The sequence below is a fragment of the Capra hircus genome, chromosome 8 (genome assembly GCF_001704415.2).
Source record: "Capra hircus breed San Clemente chromosome 8, ASM170441v1, whole genome shotgun sequence".
In the NCBI taxonomy this organism is placed as follows: domain Eukaryota; kingdom Metazoa; phylum Chordata; class Mammalia; order Artiodactyla; family Bovidae; genus Capra; species Capra hircus.
In genome coordinates this window covers 102,485,666-102,501,884 of record NC_030815.1, presented here as the reverse complement: position 1 = coordinate 102,501,884, position 16,219 = coordinate 102,485,666, and the positions used below count along the sequence as shown (strand labels likewise).

The 16,219-nt window shown below is 46.6% G+C and overlaps 1 protein-coding gene across 5 annotated transcripts in view; it reads right to left on the bottom strand.

Moving 5' to 3' along the window:
- RGS3 (regulator of G-protein signaling 3) overlaps positions 1–16,219 on the bottom strand; it is a 138,417-nt gene that overhangs the window by 34,749 nt on the left and 87,449 nt on the right. The gene's annotated exons all lie outside the window — the stretch shown is intronic.

Here is a 16,219-nt window from a genome sequence, read left to right as displayed (position 1 = left end):
TAGTAGAGGATTCAATGATTGTGGGGCAGGGACTCTTCTGAGAGTCTGGCCTTCATTAATTCATTTAATCCTCATCGACACCTCATGAGGCAGGTGCTAGTATTACCCTATTTACAAAGAACCCGAGGTGGGGAATGGTAGGGGAAGCTGCCCACAGCTTGTTTGAAGACCAGTAAGATTTGCAGGAGCTTCCCAGGTGGCGCTAGTGGTAAAGAACCCATCTGCCAGTGCAGGATACATAAGAGACATGGGTTCAATCCCTGGGTTAGGAAGATCCCCTGGCGAAGGGAATGGCTACCCACACCAGTATTCTTGCCTGGAGAATTCCATGGACAGAGGATTCTGACCGGCTATGGTCTGTGGGGTTCACAAAGAGTCGGACAGGACTGAGTGCTTAAGCACAGCACAGATCCAACTCCAGGATGCCCACTTGGAACCACTGCAGGAAGCTGCCTTGCCAGCGCAAAGCTATTTGATGGTGAGGCTACAGCTGCTGCAGACGCTTGTCTGATGTCCTCAAACACACCATGGACTGTGCCTGAGGCTCCAGTCAGGGATGTCTGTTCCACAGCCAGTTCCAACCTGAGCACGCTAACCAGCCGCATGGCCAGCTCCCTGGATGTCAGCCCAGAAAACACAGAGCAGGGGCCCCGTCCTCTTTTCCACCTCGGCCACCCTGGGCCGAAGCGCTCTCCCTCTGCCTCCTGCTCCCCCTAAATGAATCTCAGCACCCCTGAATGTCTGCCTCTGCCTGCCTCACGGCCCCTGTCTCCCACTCTCTAGTCCTGTCTCTCTCACATTTTACCAGCATACTCATGCATGCTGACATAAGAAAACATCCTTTATTAGGGTCAACTCCAAACAGCCCTCACCTGAGCTGGGCACTTACACTCCCCCATGAACACTTCGTCTTGTCCCTGGGGGCTGAGCCAAGGCAGTCCTTGCAGGCCCCAGGAACCTTCTAGATTGAAAGACTATCATTTGCCAGGTTCCTGGGAAGCAGGGCCCACTCCTGTCCTGGAAAACCAAGGAGGTGAGTCTTAGGAGATGGCCAGTTCTAATGGGTGACTGACAGTTCCCAGGAGGGAATTTCTGGCACTTGGGATAGGATTTCTCAGCGTGGAGAGCCTGAATATAGGGTCTTCCTTGAGATGAGAGGAGTCCCTGAGTTCAGCTGAGCCTTCACTTCTCAATCAACATAAAGTTTCAAGCACCAGCTACAGGCCGGGCTCTGTGCTGGGCCATGAGGCTGGGGTGGAGAACTGGCAGACCAGGACCCTGTCCTCACCAAGCCAGAGGACATCCGGCGCACAGTCAGACTAGCGAGCACATCATCAGATACTGTGTCAGAGCAGCCCTGCCAACCCAGGGCTCTGAGTTGGGAACAGATCCAGGATGCATCCATCAGTGCTCTGGACCACTAGGATGATGACGAAAGGGCACAGCAGGAAAGTGCCCTGAGGCCCAGGAGGAGGCCAGGCCGGCCTGGGAGAGCACCTAGTGCCTGAGGAGCCCAGGGGACCACTGCCCTCTGCCTCCCCACAGGTCCAGACCCACAGAGCACACGGCCCCTCGCTGTGTGCAGCCTGGGCAGAATGACACAGTCACTGTCAGTCAGGCCACCTAAACCAGAAGGACCCCTGGAGATCTTTCATTCCTATTCCCTTTTTACAGCCAGTGAAGCTGAGGCTCAGAGAGGGTAAGTGACTTTCCCAAGGAAACAGAGCGAGTGAGTGACAGGGCCAGGACCAGAGCTTGCCAACTCCCAGCCCAGCGCTCCTCCTGTCGCATCCTAGCGCCTCTCAGTTCAGTTCAGCCGCTCAGTCGTGTCCGACTCTTTGTGACCCCACGAACCACAGCACGCCAGGCCTCCCTGTCCATCACCAACTCCCGGAGTCTACCTAAACCCATGTCCATTGAGTCAGTGATGCCATCTAACCATCTCATCCTCTGTCGTCCCCTTCTCCTCCTGCCTTCAATCTTTCCCAGCATCAGGGTCTTTGCAAATGAGTCAGTTCTTCGCACCAGGTGGCCAAAGTATTGGAGTTTCAGCTTCAACATCAGTCCTTCCAATGAACACCCAGGACTGATCTCCAGACTGGTTGGATCTCTTTGCAGTCCAAGGGACTCTCAAGAGTCTTCTCCAACACCACAGTTCAAAAGCATCAATTCTTCTGTGCTTAGCTTTCTTTATAGTCCAACTCTCACATCCATACATGACTACTGGAACCCTCAGATCTACATAAATGATGGTGCTGTTCAGGACAGGAGGATCTAGGGAACATTGAGATCCAGGTGGCCCACAGGGTCAGCACCTGGGCCCTCAGAGCCTGGGCCCCGTTCACTGACCTCCATATTTTATTTAACAAACACCTATTTGACACTTAGGTTGTGTCAGCACTGCGCAAAGCACTTCCCGATTACTGACTCACGAAACCTCCATAACCCTATTAGCTATGATGTCTAGTGTCCCCATTTAGTTGTTTAGGTGTTTAGTCACGTTCAACTCTGTTGCGACCTCATGGACTGTAGCCCGCCAGGCTCCTCTGTCCATGGGGATTCTCCAGGCAAGAATACTAGAGTGGGTTGCCATGCCCTCCTCCAGGGGATCTTCCCGAACGAGGAATGGAACCTGTGTCTCCTGAATTGGCGGGCAGATTCTTTACCACTAAGCTACCCAGGAAGCTCATCCCCATTTTACAGAGAGGTAAACAGAGCCAAAGAGATGATTAAACCTGTTTAAGGTCATCAGTAGGTACAGAGCCACGGATCGAACCCAATCCGGAACAGAGCCCTCCGGCTATGTACCGAGAAGCCTGCTGGCTACACAGCCCAACCATAAAGGCAAACATCTCACTGTTCAGACAAGCTGGCAGCAGCTTCCAGGGCTAGGACCAGGGAGGGTTAGCAGGGAGCTAGTGAATGTGCACCTCCCATTTTAAGAGGGGCGGCACCCATAGGCTCCAGGGAGGCCCCCTGGGAGGTGCAGCAGCAGCGGGATACGGCCCATATGCCCTGGCCAAGCCGCGGCCCTGCAGTCGCACCACAGCATGGCTCCCTCCCTCTGTTTTCCCTCACTGCCTTCGCTGTGTTAAGCCTGGGACATCTGGAACTGTGTTTGCAAGACCCTGTCCTGAGCCTCAGGCAGATGGAAACCCACCCACCTTCCTTCCCCACACAGCCTCCACCTGGGGGAAATGGGGCCTTGGCAATACCTTCCTCAAAAAAACACAAAAAATAAGAGGGTACCTGCCGAAGGCTATTTAATGAGCTTTCCCGTCCTGGCTTCTGATGCAAAGTCCACTCGGATTTTATTCCAGGGTGGGGAGGAGAGTGATGTCACTCGGCAGAAACAGGGCACCAAGCCAAGGGAGGCGGGGCCCCAGGAATTTCAGAGCGGGTGACAGACAAAGACCACCCCCAGTCCCCACCGGCAGAGGCTCAGGCTTTTCATTCCTCGGACAATGAAGGGGCCAGGCCTGTGTCATGGGTGACGGGGGTAGTGGGAGCCAGGGCCCCCACACAGAGGCCCCGCTTTCTACAGAACCCTGGCCTCCTCCAGCCTGGGACAGAAGAGACTGATGGCCCTGGGCTGCCCTGGGCAACTGTGGAATATCTGTAAACGCCCCTCCAGTCCAAGCTCTGAATTTGTTCACCCACTTAGGGAGTTCTGGGGCCTTTAACTCACTGGGTCTCAGAGCCTTGCTTTGGGCATCTACAAGTCTCCATGCACAAAGGCCATCCCCACAGAAGAGTGGGCCGAGAGACACTTACTGATTATTTCAGTAACTACTGAATCCTTGTCATGTGCTTGGAACTATAGGCACAGACAGAGAAGCAGCCTGCTCCTGGGCTCTGACTCGGAGGGTGGGCGGTGACCTAGGTGCTGAGACTTCAAACAGGAACTGTTCTGCCGTGTTCTGGCCTCTCTGGCCCTAACACCAGGGCAGAGGACACACGCTTCTACCGCTTGCTAAGGGCATGCTCCTGGCTCTTTCTGGGGGCACTTGCCTATTCTTGGGGGCACACGCTGCAAGTAGGGGGCTGGGGCAGGACAGAGCAAGCATCCATCCTCAGGTTCAAATCCAAAGGGAGTTCTGGACTGTAGTCTGCAGAACCCAGGGCAGGTCCCTTCCCTGTTATGGGTCTCAGTCTTCCATCCCTAAAAAGAGGCTGGAGATGGGGGTCCAGTAGGCCCCTGGGTCTACTCCTCCCCTTCAAAGTCAGTCCCAGGCTCCACAAGTTCCTCCCTAAAGGATTAGGTTCCAGCAGTGGTACTTATAAAGAGCACAGACTTTGCAAACTCCCAAAGTTTGAGTGTGAGTCATCTTGGGCAAGTCACTTTAATGTCTGTGAGCCTCAGATTCCTAATCTGTAAAATGGGGCTATTACTGCCAGCCTCAGTGGGCCCTGTGGGAGAACGAGTGAGGTAGTGCACGTGAATGCCTGGCACTCAATAAATAAGAGCTATCGCTACTGTCTTATTATCGTCGTTACTGCTATCGCCTGGAGAATCCCATGGACGGAGGAGTTTGGTGGGCTACAGTCCACGGGGTCGCAAAGAGTCAGACACGACTGAGTGACTTTTTCACTTTCACTTTCATCATCTATCAAAGGACAGAACTGATTTGGAGTGGGTTGGTGAAGACAGTAATGTAAAATGCAAAAATAGCTGTTGAGGGTCAGATAGGTGAAGGCCTAACATGGGGCTTGGTTCGACTAACAGCTGATAATCACTAACGTTTATTGAGCAACAAGCTATCATTATTCCCAACCTACAGATGGGAAAACTAAAGGCAGAAAGGTTACATGGCAAAAGCATGGCAAAAATGGCAGCATGGCGCCAGGGTGTACGCTCTTAAGCTGTGTGTCCTGCCCTGACTCGTGTTCCCCAAATGTCTCTGCTCTTGCTGTCGGGCTCTTCATCAGAAGCGTCAGGCAGCAAGGTCAATCTCCAGTTTGTTCATGGGAACTGCATCTCCCAACCACAGCGAGGGGGAAGCCCACGTGCAGCAAAAGCCAGGAGTCCAAAGGCCCCCAGCAGAGCTGGTCCTTAGAACTGTGGCCAGCCGGCTTCAGCCTCCAGCCCACGGCATGCGTGACAGTCACCTCAGCGGCATCAGCCTGACCTTGGGTGGCTACAGCAGCTCCAAAAGCCACCACTAACTTCTTTCCTGGCTCCAGTCCAACCAGCCACTCGTCCGCCTGGGATTTCAGGCTTTGGGGAGGAATCCTCGACCCACTGGGCTTGTGCCAGCTCCAGGGTCAGTCCATCTTGACCACTGGAGTTCCTGGGAAGTGTTTGGCACAGACTTGGAGGCCAACTCTGTGACCCTGGCTGCTGCTGCTGCTAAGTCGCTTCACTGGTGTCCGACTCTGTGCAACCCCATAGACGGCAGCCCACAAGGCTCCCGCATCCCTGTGATTCTCCAGGCAAGCACCCTGGAGTGGGTTGCCATTTCCTTCTCCAATGCATGAAAGTGAAAAGTGAAAGAGAAGTCGCTTAGTCGTGTCCGACTCTTAGCGACCCCATGGACTGCAGCCCACCAGGCTCCTCCGTCCATGGGATTTTCCAGGCAAGAGTATTGGAGTGGGGTGCCATTGCCTTCTCTGGACCTTGGCTGCTAAACATCGTTAATCCCTGGACTCCCCCAAGTTAAGTGCTTGCTTGGACTGTTAGGCCTAAAGCCAAATTACCAAAACAGAGGGTCAGCAGTTGTAAGACTGGCCTGAAATGCTGGCTTTGCTGCTGTTTAATGCAAGACCTGGGGCAAGGCCAGTCCCCTCTTTGGGCCTCAATTTCCCTGTCTCTAAAATGGGTACAGGGGTTGAATGAGATCAGATCCACCAGCATGCAGTCTGCAGAATGCACTGGTCCATGAGCTGCTTGTTACTGGTTTATAATAAGATAAGCAACAAAGTCAACAGTGTTTGGAAACTTCTGTAGTAACTTGACATGGCTGTGACATCCAAGTACAAGACCGTGGACTGGCCAGATTGAAGAGGTACAAAGCCGGGTTCAGCGCTGTTAAACCCAGGAGAGATCCTACTCAGTGCACGTTTTAACTAAGTACAAGGCTCTTCACCGCAGGTGATTTAAGAAGCCCTGGTGGAAGTGATGCTCTTTCTATGAGAACTCACTAACTAGGCCTCTATAACAGCACTCACACCTGCAGGGGACTCACCATCCTGCCACCTGAGCAGTTTCCTCTCTAGGGCTCCCAGCTCAGAGAATGGAACCACCAATCGCCTATTTGCCTAAACCAGATGCATGGGCATCATCCCTCTCCCAAACTCTCTCTGCACCCGACGATCCCGCATCTTCCACACCATGCAGAGCTCTCATGTCTCCTCACCCCTGCTGCCTACCAGCACCTCTTCCCAAGGTGAGGGCCACAGACTCCTCCCTGCTCCCAGTCTCTCACCTTGCCGTCGTCCACACCATTCTCCGCAACGAGGCTGCAAGCTTTCCATGACACACGTCGAACACACAGCTCCCAGTGCCCTAGGATAAAGCTCTGACCCCTTACACAGCCTCTCAGGCCCCTCCAGCCTCATCCGCACCTCCAGCTCCATTCCCCTCCCTCACGCTTTCAGGCACGCTGGTCTGCCTTACGGTCCTCCCCAGGATGATCTTGCCTCCACCTCCCTCCTGCCCCTTGCCTCATGTTCCTGACCACCCGCACTGGGCCTTTTGCTATAAATGTCATCTTTTTCTTATACATTTTTCATACTTGGTTGGTGCCTCTCTTTTCTCCAGTTGTCCTCCACCACATCAGACTATGAACTAGCTCTATGGATATGAGGACTCTGTTGTCTGATGAACTATAAAGCAAAGGACATCTGGGACTCTGCCTGACCAGCTTCCAACTGCCCTTCTTTACCATCTGAGAAACTACCTGTCCTTCCCTCACTCTCAAAACAAGTGATTCACATGAAACTGACCCACCTCCCACTCCAGGGATGGCCATGTGACTCAGCTCTTGGTCAAGCACTTTATCCCATCCTATAGTCTTCAGCAACTGGGATAGGCACATGATCCAGCTTGAACCGCTAAGACTCAGAACCAGGAACACTGTTGAAATGATCGAGGGCATCACACTGTAAGGCCATCACCCTGGTACTTCCGGCAACTATCTGCCTTCACTAAGGGAGTGAGCCAGCACATAAACAGGTAGAGCCCAGAGACAGAGCGAAGAATGCCAGTTCTGGTGATATTGCTCAAGGTCCTGAATCCAGCTATGCCTGAAGGCTACCCTCCTAAACCCAGTAAATTCCGTTTCCGGGCTGAAGCTAATTTGAGTTGGGTTCTTGTCACTGGCAACTGGAAGATTCTTGACTAACGTGTGCTGAGTCATCAGTATTTACTACAGTGTCTGACATACAATAGCTACTCTGAAATTATTTTTCATTCATGCAGTCATTCAACAAACATTCAGCAGTGAAACAGTGACCTAGTTTGCCCTATAGGAAGGGTCATCTTGGCTGCCGTTTAGAGAGGTGACTAAGGGGAGAGAAATAGGAACTGGAAGATCCCCTACTACCATGCGGTAGTCCCAGGGACAGAGATGAGACCTAAACAGCGCGGCTGAACAGAGGGAAGGGTGTGGACAGGCAGAGTCTCAGCTCTGAATTCACTGGAGAACCTCTGGTGATCTGGTGTGGACAGGAAGAGTTTCAGCTCTGAATTCACTGGAGAACCTCTGGTGATCTGGTGTGGACAGGAAGAGTCTCAGCTCTGAATTCACTGGAGAACCTCTGGTGATCTGGGCTCCTCTCTGGCACTCAGTTCCCCGGTTTCTTTCAACTCCATCATTCTAGCACCCCTATGCTATCTCCCACTGCCGATGGAGTCCCTCTCTGTCAACACTCAAATTTTCACTGAAGGCTGTTGAGGTCAGTGCCAGGGGCAATTCCAGAGGCTGGTTTTGACAGGGAGAGAATACAGCGTAGTAGCTAAGAACACAGGTTCTGAAGCCAGATGCCTAGGTTTGGATCATGGTCTACACCTCCCAGCTGTGAGACTGTGTATACAGTCCATTTAACCTCTCTGTTCCTTTGTTTCTTCATCTGTAAAATGGAAATAATGACAACAGTGTTAAGCAGATTAATGTTATAGCAGAAGGAAAGCACATCTGATAACTATGAGGTGGTATTATTATTATTTGCAATAAGAAATCCAGAAAGAGAAAATTTTTAAACATAGAAAATACAGACTTCCCTGGTGTTCCTGGCTGCCAATGCAGGGGGCCTGGGTTCAATCCCTGGTTGGGGAACTAGATCCCACATACTTCAACTAAGAGTTCTCAAGCAACAACCAAAAGATCCTGCATGTCACAACTGAGACGAGATGCAGACAAATAAATATTAATAAATAAAATAAGTAAATATATTTTTAAAAAACATAGAAAATAAATTATTCCAAAGATTAGTAGAAAATTTCCCTGAACTAAGAAAAGACTTGGGCCTTTCGGCTGAAAGGAATTACCTAGTGAGTACCAGGGAAAATTACCTAAAAGAGGACAAACAGCTAGAAATAATCTGGTGAAGTTTCTAAATTCCAAAGAGCAGAAAGAGAAATCCTGCTTGCTTCCATAAAGAGACTTCAGAGATTCAAGTGAGTACTGCACTTCTTACAACACCAAATTCAGAGACAATAGAGCCCTTCTCTCAGGTTCTAGGGAAAGACTGTTAACATAGAATTCACTACTCAGGAAAAGATGACTCAAACAGGAGGGCAAATATTTTCAGACTTAACAAAGACTAAGAAGGTATGCCACCCACAGATCTTTTCTGAAGAATTTATCCAAGAAAGCTCTCCAGACCAAAATGAATCAAAATCCAGAAGTCAAGAATAAGATGCTGTCGGATACAAGAGACCAGCAAGCAATGAAGCCAGAAGCATTTAGACATTTAACTACGTATAACTTTGGCCACCTCATGCGAAGAGTTGACTCATTGGAAAAGACTCTGATGCTGGGAGGGATTGGGGGCAGGAGGAGAAGGGGACGACAGAGGATGAGATGGCTGGATAGCATCACTGACTCGATGGACGTGAGTTTGAGTGAACTCCAGGAGTTGGTGATGGACAGGGAGGCCTGGCGTGCAGCGATTCATGGGGTCGCAAAGAGTTGGACACGACTGAGCGACTGAACTGAACTGAATGTAACTGAGAAGTTAAATGCAATCTTAAGTAAATGATTTCTAAAATGTAATAGAACAAATGTTTAAGAATAGTAACAATCAGAAAGTACAATTTCAGGTGATTTCAGTAGTCATGGAGAAGAAAAGCAAAGAGAAGTATGGGTCAGCTGACGTGCCAGCTGACGTGGGCTGTAGGACATGAGGGCACACTCTGGCAGATCTGATGTCATTCTCGATAGTAAAACATGTTTGTGAAAAAGATTTGGGTAAAATTACCCAAGGAGCCTGGCATGCTCAGTCCAAGGGGTCACAAAGAGTCGGTCATGCCTGAGTGACTAATGCAACAACATATAACTTCCAAGGAAATTTTACAGAAGAATAATGAGAAGTTGAAAAGTGAAAGCGTTAGTCACTCAGGCATGTCCAACTCTTTGCAGCCCCATGGACTGAAGCCTTCCAGGCTCTTCTGTCAATGGAATTCTCCAGGCAAAAATACTGGAGTGGGTAGCCATTCCCTTCTCCAGGGGACCTTCCTGACCTAGGAATTGAACCTGGAAATGGCAACCCACTCTGGTACTCTTGCCCAGAAAATTCCATGCATGGAGGAGCCTGGTGGGCTACAGTCCATGGGGTCACAAAGAGTCAGATATGACTGAGTGACTTCACAACGACTTCCTGCATTGCAGGCAGATTCTTTACCACCTGAGTCACCAGGAAAGCCCAGTGAGCTGTTAGCCTTGGGATATTTAACACTACTAAAACATATTATGAAGCTACAGTGATGAAGTTTCAATCTGTTGCAGGAATAGATGGATTAATGAGGGAAACAAGAATTTAGAAATCAGCCCACTAATGTGTGGACATTCGGTCTATGATAAGTGAGTAAAGAAGAATTACTTAAAACCAGGTTTGAAAAAACTGGTCAACTCTGGGGGGAAAAAATTAATAAGAGTTCCATCTGACACCATGTACTAGATTAAGTGCAAATGAATTAAAATATGAAGGTGAAACGTAAAAGGTTAAAAGTACTTGAAAAAGATATAGGAGAATATTCGTTATTATTTTGGAGAGGAAAGGCCTCAGCAAGCACAGTCCCCTATGATCAAAAAACAGAGCTGACTACAAAAATACTTGATTATTTAAAAATGTTAACTTCTGAATGACAAAAAAGAGTATAAATAAAGTTAAAAGACAAATGATAAACTGGAAAAAATATTTGTAACCTACATAATAAGCACATGGTTAATATTCTAATATCATAAATAAAACAACTGCCCCGGTAGAAAACTGGGCAAATCATATTAACTGATGGGCCAAAGAAGAACTATGAAAGACAAATAAATATAAAGAGAAGCCCAACCTCACTAATAATCAAATAATTGCAAATTAAAATTGCTAGTGGTAAAGGATCTGCCTGCCAATGTAGGAGACATAAGAGGTGCGGGTTCGATCAGTGGGTTGGGGAAGATCCCCTGGAGGAGGGTATGGCAACACACTCCAGTATTCTCACCTGGAGAATCCCCATGGACAGAGGAGCCTGGTGGGCTACAGTCCAAGGGGTTGCAGAGAGTCAGATACGACTGAAGTGACTTAGCATACAAAATAAAATATAAATTTTCCCTTCTCATACCAACAAAGAATTAAAAAGCAGTGACATCCAACAGTCACTGTCATTCACTATTAGGTAAACTGTACTACAGACGTACTTAACCTCCCTGTTTCTTTGTTTTCTCATCTATGAAAGTGAAGGTGTTAGTTGCTCAGGGGGAATAACAACAATAATGGTGGGGAGATCACACATTTAAACAGAAGAAAGGCATTTGTAGAGCACTCTGGGAGTGTGCTTTTCTCTACCCTACAGAAAAGTGCAGTGAGATGTAACGAACAGGACATTCTCAGAATATTTACTGCAGCAACGCTCATAATGTCAAAACATCAGAAACAAGCTGATCACACATCAATATGGGAGCAATTAAATAAATTATGCTCTATTGGCTACAAAAAAGAAAGGAGACTTCTAATACTGATGTGAAAGATTTATGCTTCCCAGGTGGCGCTAGTGGTAAAGAACCCGCCTGCTAATGCAGGAGACACAATGAGACTTGGGTTTGCTCCCTGGGTGGAGAAGATCCCCTGGAGGAAGATATGGCAACCCACTCCAGTATTCTTGCCTGGAGAATCCCATGGATGGAGGAGCCTGGCAGGCTACAGTCCATGGGGTTGCAAAAGAGTCGGACACGACTGAAGCCATTTAGCATGTACACACAATAAGCTTTAAAAAATGAGTTACAGAAACTTTTGTATGATACCATCTAGTAAAAATAAAACAGCATATGTCTACTTACGTGTATGAAAAATATTTGGAGGAACACAGCAAACTTGTAGCAGTAGCTATCAATTGGGAGATTTTCTTTATTTTACTCAGCTCAGTAATGTTTAGGATTTATCTGTACTAAGTATTATACAAGTATATCATCAGGGAACATATATAAACATTCCCATTTGTAATATATAAATAAATACATGATTTCAATTTCATCAAATAAGTTTAACGACAAATGTACAAAACCAACATGGAAATTTTTTTTTCCCAAAACTTTTCTTTTGAAACTTTAAAAGAAGATTTGCATAAACAAAGAGCCGTAATCTGCTTCTTGGATGGGAAAATAGTATTTTACAGACTTCAATACCCTCCTTTTTGATAGTTTTTTTTCCTGATGTGATTTTTAAAAATTTTTTATTAAAATAGAATTGATTTAAATGGTGTGCTAATTTGAGGTGTACAGCAAAATGATTCAGTTTTATATATGTGAGTGTATGTATATGTGTATATATATATATATATATGCGTTTTTAGACTTTTTCCATTTTAGGTTATTATAAGATATTAAGTAAGGCATTATATAGTAGGTCCTTGCTGGCTATCTATTTTATCTATTTTAATATTTTAAAATATATTTTAATATATGTATATGTGTATTTAATGTGTGTTTATTTTACTCCTAAATTTGATGTGTATTTTAAAATATAATTATAATATAATCTCAAGGAGCTTTTGGGGGAGACACAGGGAGGAGGTGGGGACTGAACAAAATTACACTGAATTTCATTCGAAAGGATAAATATGTGACAAAAGGATTTTTTAAAGAAGAGCAATGAGAGGATACTTATCCTAACATAATATACAAGCACTGCAGCAAACCACTGCTTGGGAAAAATGAAAAATGCTCTTGCTCATACTATAAACCAAAGTAAATTCCAAGTAGACTAAGTGCTAAAAGTTGAAAAATAAACCATAAATTTCAAATGTGGGGGGAAGTGAATGTTGTATAATCCTGAGCCTGAGATGGATACCACAAAACTAAAGGCAGAAAAAATTTTTTAATTTATGTATATGATATTAGTCATCAGAAAAACACAATTCAAAACCACTATGAGATACAATTTCACACCCACTAGGATGGCTATGATTTAAAACACAGGAAAATAAGAAATGTTAGAGAAGATGTGGAGAAATCCTTCTATGCTGATGGTGGGAAGGCAAAATCATGACGCCACTTCAGAAAAGTCTAGCAGTTCCTCAGAGTTAAACACAGAGTCACCATCTGATCCAGGGACTCCACTCCAAGGTACACAGGTGAAATAAATGAAAATACACATCCACACAAAAACTTCTACACAACCACTTATGGCAGCATTATTCATAATAGCCCAAAGGTGGAAATAATCCAACTGTTCATCAACAGATGACTGAATAAATAAAATGTGGTATAGCCATATAACAGAATGTTATTCCATCATTAAGAGGAGTAAAGTCCTGATACACGCTACAACATGGGTAAGCCTTGAAAACCTCATGCTACATGAAGAAAGCCAGGCACAAAAGACCTAATATTACATGATCCCATTTGTAGGAAATGTCCAGAATGAATCTGCTGCTGCTGCTAAGTCGCTTCCGTCGTGTCCAACTCTGCGCAACCTCAGAGACAGAAAGCAGATGAGCGATTGCATAGGGATGGGGGAGATGGGGGAATGGGTGGGTGACAACCAAAGGGTATGGTTTCTTTTGGAAATAATGAAAATGTCCTAAAGTTGACTGTGGTGGTGGTTGCTCCAGTCTGTGACTATCCAAAAAGACCACAGAGCTGTACACTTCAAATGGATGAATTTTATGATATGTGAATAATACCTCAATAAAGCTGGTACAAAGCAGTTTACAGACATGACTACCTATAAAGCAGAAACATCTATAGTTTTAAAATAATAAAAAAGGATAACATACAAGTATCCTCCTTATATAAAGAGCTCTTGTGAGTTAATAAACTATAAACAGCCCAACAGAAAAATGGGCAAAAGATTTGAACAAGCCACTCACAAAAGAGGCAGTGTAAATAACTAAAAAGTCATATAAATATTCAACATCTCGAGTAATCAAAGAAAGGAATGTGCTAAGAAATGTAACAAGGCACATTGTTGGTGAGTGTATGGGGAGAATGGGCTCCTGCCCAGACTATCTCAATTTGCTTGGGTTTCCCAGGAAGCTAGAATACCCATGTTAAAAAAGAACAGTCTAGGGTTAAGCAGGATTCATTGCTTAATCTGAAGTGGGATTATAAATCAGTACATTCATTCTGGAGAGTCATTTGGCAATAGGTATCAAGAACCTTCTTTACAGATATATATCCTGTCTCCTGGAAATTCTACTACCAGGAGTTTATTCTAACAAAACGTTCATTCATCAACAAGTATCTGTAGGGGGTCAGAGACGTACACTGAATACTGAGCTAAATTTATAGATTTTTATCTCAGGTTTTTCTAACAATGAAATATTCAGTTCAGTTCAGTCGTTCAGTCATGTCCAAGTCTTTGCGACCCCATGAATTGCAGCACGCCAGGCCTCCCCATCCATCACCTACTGGCAACAAGCTAAACTATGTAGACCTAATGAAGATTTTTTAAAAACAAAACCTGTTTCATCTACACAATGAAATATTCTGTAGGCACTAAAAATGATGTTGTAGAAGAACATTTATTGATGTTACACTGCTAAATGGGCAAAAAAAAAACCAAGTCAGAAAATTGTGTGCACTAGCTATACTAATTTGCAAATAAGATACATGTGTGTATAAACAAATGCCCGACAGGATACATACACTCTAAAATGTTAACAGTGTTTATCTCTGGGTGTTGGGATTAAGGGTGAACTTCATTTTCTTCTCCTTGTTCAACTGTACTAAATATTTTCTTCATAGTAAACATGAATTACTTTTGTAACAATACAACAAAAGTCAACTGCATTTAACAAAAAATCCCCACACTTGCCATGCCCCCATGGATGAAGGACCCAAGGAAGGGTGTTGCAGAGTCAAGCACACATTTACACTTGATCTAGCAACAACAGCTACCGTTACTAAGTACAGTTGTCCCTCAGTATCCATGGAACCCCAGCTGATACCAAAATCCAGGAAAGCAAGTCCCTTATACAAAATGGCATAGTATCAATATTTGCATAGAACCTACACATATCCTGGTGGTAAAGCGTCTGTCTACAATGTGGGAGACCTGGGTTCTATCCCTGGGTCGGGAAGATCCGCTGGAGAAGGAAATGGCAATCCACTCCAGTACTATTGCCTGGAAAACCCCACGGACAGAGGAGCCTGGTAGGCTACAGTCCATGGGATCACAAAGAGTTGGACACGACTAAGCGACTTCACTTTCACTTTACACATATCCTCCCACATACTTTAAATCATCTTTAGATTATTTAAAATACTAAGTGATTAGGTGAAACTCATTCAGTTGTGTATGACTTTTTGTGACCCCATGTACTGTAGCCCCTGTAAATGCCATGTAAATCATTTTAAATGCAATGGAAATATTGTGTAAATGGGACTTCCCAGGTGGTGCTAGTGATTTAAAAAAAAAAAAAAAAAACCTGCCTGCCAATGCAGGAGACATAAGAGATGCAGGTTCGATCCCTGGGTCAGGAAGATTCCCTGGAGAAGAGCATGGCAACCCACTGAAAAAAGTATTCTTGCCTGGAGAATCCCATGGACAGAGGAGCCTGGTGGGCTACAGTCCATAGGGTTACAAAGTCAGATACAACTGAAGTGACTTAGCATACACATATACTATGTAAATAGTTGCCAGCTCAGCAAATTCAACTTTCGCTTTTTGGAAATTTTTTCTGGATTTATTTATTTTTTCTATCTGGGGTTGGTTAAGTCTATGGAAGCAGAACCCACGGGTATGGATGGCTGAACATACCTATTACACTCCAGGCACTTTGCACAGACCATTCCCCTTAGTCCTCAGTAGAACCAGTGAGAGAGATGTCCTCTCATTTGACAGAGGCTGGGTGACCTGCCAGCAATCCCATAGCTGGTGAGAAGCAGAGCTGGGATCTGAACCCTGGCCTGCCCACCCCTCAGTCAGACCCTGCCTTCACCTTAGCTGCTCCTGTCAGTTCCTGGGGTGGGCAGAGGAAGGTCCCAAGCGACCAGGGCCTCTGTCCTGCCAGATGGCTCTATGCAGGCCCTCCCTCCCTGCAGACAGCCTAGGGGGCGACACAAGGACAGGTCAGCAAGGGCAGGGACCACAGCACAGGGAGGGCGTGGCGCTGGCGGGCCAGTTGGCTGAGGTCAGGGCTCAGGGCAGACCAACTGGGGACTCCTCGCCTGCTGGGCGACAATCAGGAAGCCTGACCACATCCGGCCCCAGGAGTTCCCAGGCCCTGCGCGCTCCCAAAGGCAGGGAGAGAAAACCTTGCCTGGCCTGCTGCCACCTTGGTAAACGCAGCAGGAAAACAGCTTGCCATTTGTGACTGTCTCCCTGGACCCCGGACAGCAGGCCAGTCCTTTCCCCACTTCTGGGCCTCTTCTGTGTGAGGAGGGGCTGTGAGATCTGATGGCCCCAGGACCCTCCCAGGTCTAAATGCTTTGAATCCGTGGTGCGCTTCCTCGCAGGGGGCCCAGCAGGAAGAGGAAGGGGGTGAGGCGTCCCACCCAGGTCCCGAAGGAGCCCCCTCCCCTTCCCCTCAACTCCTTCCCACTGCTATTTTTAGAACAGGGAACAT